At 37.4% G+C, this 5583-nt stretch overlaps 1 long non-coding RNA gene across 1 annotated transcript; it reads left to right on the plus strand.

Annotated features, from left to right (window-relative positions):
- The first annotated feature begins 1011 nt into the window (after positions 1–1011).
- On the plus strand, positions 1012–5366 carry LOC126963250 (uncharacterized). Its single transcript, XR_007728990.1, has 3 exons — positions 1012–1170; positions 1517–1681; positions 4726–5366. It is a non-coding gene; the product is annotated as an uncharacterized LOC126963250 (long non-coding RNA).
- The last annotated feature ends 217 nt before the right edge of the window (positions 5367–5583 follow it).

A 5583-nucleotide genomic window follows, 5' to 3' on the forward strand; every position in this document is an offset into this window, starting at 1 on the left:
GTTGACCTCTATACTGTAGGGCATATTTATGTAACCAATTGCCTTTTTGCCATTTATTCCATGTCTAAGAGATACCTCAAATGAAATAATTCCTAAAATTGTTTCCTACCCTTATCTCTCTTTCAGTAAATTATACTTTCACCTACCCAGTGATTCAAGCTGAAAATCTAGGAGCCATCCTAGATCACTGCCTAAGCTCTCTCCAACAACCAATTTATCAGCATTTGCTTGAGTATTCTTTGTATAAGGAGAAAAAGCAATCAGAGTTGAGAAGCCGTATAGCTGTGTTCAACACAGAAATGACCAGAAGTATTCTGGCTGTAAAGTAATTATAAATGTTATTAAGTCAGCCCCCTAAACAAATTTTGAACACATCCACTTCTCCTCATCTCTACTAATATCACTTAGTCCCAGCTACCATTACCTCTTACTTGTACTTCTGCTCTTGCTTCATAAATGGTGTTTCTATTTACATTTTCAACTCCAACCCTTGCTTCACCCAATCCATTCTCTACAGAGTGGTCAGAATGATCATCTCAAAGCACAGTCAGACTTTGTCACCTCCTGCTTTTAAGTTTTTGCAAAGCTTCCCACTTTTTAATTTGACATATATTAGTATCTGATTAGCATGTTCCCAGTACTATTCTCATTGCTGGGGAGATGGCAGGGAATAGACAGACAAAAATCCCTGCCAAATGTAACTTACACTCTAATGAAGGGAAATAGATAATAAACAAACCAAAGAAAAAAAAAAGTGAATCAGATAGCATGTTAAATAGTGATAAATGCTATGGAGAAAAATCAAGCAGGGAGTTAGGCAATGGGGATTTGGAGGCGTTACAACTTTCAATAGGGTTGTCAGCAAAGGCCTCATTGTGAAGATGCCTCTCAGTAAAGACCTGAAGAAGGTGAGTTAGAAAGGAGGTGGAGTTTGAGGGTAATAGCATTCCATGGAGCAGAAAGAGCAAGTGCACAGGAATAGCAAGAAGCAGAGTGAGAGAGGTAAGGAGAATTCAAGATGACATTAGAGAGATGACAAAGTCTAGGTTAAGGAGGATCTTGTAGACTCTGAGTATGGTGTTGAGCAGGGAAGAGACAGGCTCTGGCTTAGGGTTTAGAAGGAACGCAGGCTATGTGGTGAGGATTGTCTGAAGGGTAACAAAGGCCAAGGTGGGGAGACTACTTAGAACTCTACTTTAGGTGAAATGTTAGAACTGGGTGACGCAAAAATGTGCTCAGCATCTGTGAGGAGGGGCAGAGAGGGAGCAAGGATGGATCCAGGGTTTTTAGTCTGATCAACTGAAAGTCTGGAACAGCCATTACTTAAAATGAAGAAGTCTGAGGGAAGAAAAGATTTGGGGGAGAATATCAAGAAACTTGATTTTGGATGGGTGCATTCGAGATGCAGATTGCACATCCAAGCCGAGATGCCAAGTAAGCAGTTGAATGTTTAAATGTGGATTTGAAAGGAGAGGTAGAGGCTGGAAATATAATTTTGGTAGTCATTCTGTTACAGATGTTATTTGAAAGCTGTGAGACTGAGTGAGATCATGGAGGAAGTGAATGTAAATAGAAAAGGGAAAAAGTCTGAAGATGGAGCCCTGAGACACTCCATTGTAAACTGGAAGATGAGGAAGAGCCGGCAAAGGAGACTGAGAAGGGGCAGCCAGTGAAGATGGAAGTAACCAGGAGACTGTGGTGTCTGAAAGTCAAGCAGCAAAGGGTTTCCACGAGGAAGGAGAAATTAACAAGGTCAAATGTTGTATATGGGTTGAGTAAAACTAGAATACCTCCTAAATAGAGTATGTTCTAAATTTATTACCAGTACTTGAAATCACCTACAAATTGATCTCCTTTACGTCTATGCCTTCATCTCCTAATATCTCCTCCCTTCCTCAGTATAGCCTCTCCCCCATTTTCCTCTCCAGCTTTCATCTGCTACCTTACTCTCTCCCTTGTTCACTATCCCTTCTCTAGACCAGCCCTTTGTTTTTCCATCATGTCAATATATTGTCCTATCGGTTGTTCCCACTGCCTAACTGTTCCTTTTACTTCATGATTACTTCCTATCATTACAGTTTCTTTTCGTGACCACTCGGTCTACAGTACCAATTTTATTAATGTTACTTCCATCTCCTTCCATTCACTCTTTATCCCACCACTTTGTTCCTTTACTTTATATAATTTTTGGCATCACAACATTTTCAGTTCATTGTTTTTCATCCCACATAACAACAAGGATCTAGACTGTCTTGTTCTCTGCACTGGGTCAGGCTAGAACAAGGTGTGCTACAGTATGCATTCAATTAATATTTACTGAATAAGCTAATTAATCTATATTTCAAAATTTTAACAAAATTATATGTAAGACATACCCAAACACTGGTAAATTATTCCAAATTGAGATGTGTAGAGGAAGAAATCTGAGAGGAATTTTTATTTGATGATGCTGGAAAGTATTTTTTTCAAGTGTTTTTCAATTTACATGTTGTGTAATCGAAAAACATTCCTCAATCCATTTGAGCATTTGGCAATCTCTTTGAGACATAGTTCATCTACCTTATTTCCACAGCCCCTCAAATACAACCTTGCATTTGCCTAAAATGGTGCTATATTATAACTTCATGTTACCTTTCATAGTTCCAGGAATCTGTAAAAGTAATAGCGTCATCTTTATTCGGGTCTAGTATACAGCAGACACACCTTAACTGTTTATTGAAAAGATGTTTAAATAAATGAATATTGAAATCTTTAATTAAGAGTAGCTGCTGAGGAACAGAAAACCAAACACCACATGTTCTCACTTATAAGTGGGAACTTAATGATGAGAACACATGGACACATGGGGGGAACAACACACACTGGGGCCTGGGGCAGGTGGGAGGGAGAACACCAGGAAGAACAGCTAATGGGTGCCGGGCTTAATACCTGGTGATAGGTTGATCTGTGCAGCAAACTACTATGGCACACTTTTCCCTATGTAACAAACGTGCACATCCTGCACAGCTACCCCGGAACTTAAAATAAAAGTTGGTTAAAAGAAAAAAAGAAAAGGGTAGCTGCTGAATTAGTCAAGTAAAATTTTCTTATTCATTCATTTTCTACCAGCCTTCTCAAGAGAATTGTCTTCTAAGAGGTCCAAATGAACACAACTTATCATTGGAAGCTCTTTTTAAAAAATCGCTCTAATGAAATTCAGGGGATGAGTAGAAACGGGGTAGGGGCAGGCTTTGTGTTTGATAATTTGGTGTGCTCTTTCATCTTCCCTCTGCAGTCTTACGCTCATTGTTTGTTGCTGCTAAAGCAGTAAATGTTGTTTGTCTTCATTGCAAAACCAAGGATAGAAAACTTTGAAGTGTTTTCTGTTGCTTAATGTCACCTACTGTTCCTGTCAGCAAACTGAGATAAACCTGATGGACTGAGGTGTCTGGTCTAATTCCTTTATTGACACATAGTCCTGTCTTCAAACACCAGTGTAAATGAATAAGTACTGAGATAGTAATGTGTCAGTAATAGGCTGCCAGATAAATGCCATTGTTTACGTACTGATCCCTGCTTCCTAAGGCCCAAACAGCTCAAAAATCTTACAAATTAGCACCTCGCTGAGATCAAAGAATTGTCTTTTCTTTCTGCAATTACCTACTTGGAGAGCGGTGCAAGCAGATGAGACGAGTTTAAGCTGTCTCTCTCTAGCCCAAATCTTTCTTTTAAAGAGAACAAATGGTGGAATTATACACTGTTTCAGGAAAAGGCAGTTAAGAATAAGAGATTTTTACTTTATTTTGCCATGCAAGAACAAGGGGATTTTTAATTTTTATGTTAATCCACCAATCAATTCCCATTACAATTATTTTACTGGAAATTCAGTGGAAAGAGCCATGTTCATCCTTAACAACCGCCTTTTGGGATCAGATTTAACTGCAAATTACAAAAATAAAAATCGTTTTGAATTCAGGGATACCATAGTACCCACACTTCGAACAGAAAGTATGAGAAGAATAAATACTTTCTGAAGGAGTAAAAATTTAGACAACAAATCTTCTAATTTCGTTTTTGGCATATCTTAAACAGAAAAGTACACCATTAGTCTCTCTTAATTTGAAAAAAAAAAGGTATAATTTGATGACTTTCCTTGCTTACCAAGTTCTTTGCCCTGAAGCACATTCCAGCTCCATTAGCCTGTGTCCAAAATGGCATTGTTTTATTTGAAGATATTGAGAAATGAGAGGATAGAAGGATGTAACTTGAGTTTACACTATTTAGTAATTGTCTTTCATATTAGTCATATAACCTAGAAACAAGAAACCAAATGTTCAAAACTTATTATGGCTTAGGATAACACTGGCTTCTTTATAAGAAAAACAAAATTCTTTCTTGGTGGTTGGCTTTATCTTTTATGCAAATGAACAAAATCTGCTTTCCATTTCTAGCGTTAGACTTTGTGTTAGTCAAAGCCTTGACTCCTATGGATAAGTGAGTGGTTTAAAGAAATAAAAATTGACCTGAAAAGTAATTATCTGCAATAAGTTGGAATCCTTTTTCCCTATATGTGTTTTACTTCACTTATCCACATCCATGGTTTTTAAAGGGAATATTAAATGCCTTATGCCAAAGTAAATAATGTTCATGTAAATAAATGTGAACTTAAGGCAAATTTTGATATAATTTGTCTCACTTTTCTAAATCTGTTTCTTGCATTAAGCATTCTAGTATCTTTGGAATCAGCCAGGGCTAGAGCAAAAGCCCCTCCTGTGATGCTGTGACCCCCAAGTTTGAAGACTACTGATAACCCCAATCTACGAAGACTGGCTATGGAACTTCCTACATGGAGACAACGCCAGTGGAACTCTGATAATTATCCTAAAACAAGGAGGCTTCTTCAGTAACCCTTGAACTATGTTCAAATATGTGATTACATTTATGTCCTTAATATCACTATTAGTTTCTGATGTTAAAGTAAAAGTTGAGGAAAAAGTAGAAAAGGTAAAGCAGTACAGGTTAGTTCAATGCCAGAGTAACTTCTAGGAGGGTATATATTCAGTGTGAACAATTTTCAGCAGAGAAATGTCAACTTCTGGCCACAACAGCAACCAGTAAAATAACTATTTTTAGTGTCATATCTATTAATGAAGAGGAGATTGCATAATATAGATGAAAGAGCGTAGTATTTGAAGGTGGAACGCCTAGCAGGGCTTGAGTCTCAACTCTGCTGCTTTTACTCTAATTGACTGAGACAAGTCATTTAAACTAAAAGAGCCTCAATTTTCTCATATCTAATGTAACATAAGAGTTCACAGCCTTTTACATTGTAGTTACTGTGAAGATCTAATCACAATGAAATATATTTATATGTCTGTCTGCTGATAGAACTTTTGTCATAGAGGGTAGTCCATTTTATGTCAATAGGGCTTAAATAAGATCTGTGCTAGCAACTGAATTACACCAGTGAGTGAATAATTACAAAGAAAGCCTGCTTTATCAATCGATATAAAGAAGAAAGTTACTGAGTTTGTGGGGGAGATTCTCCTTTCATACTGACACTTGTTCTTACTTTCCCTGAAATAGAGATTATAGTAGTCTGCC

This window comes from Macaca thibetana, chromosome 9 (genome assembly GCF_024542745.1).
Source record: "Macaca thibetana thibetana isolate TM-01 chromosome 9, ASM2454274v1, whole genome shotgun sequence".
Lineage (NCBI taxonomy): Eukaryota > Metazoa > Chordata > Mammalia > Primates > Cercopithecidae > Macaca > Macaca thibetana.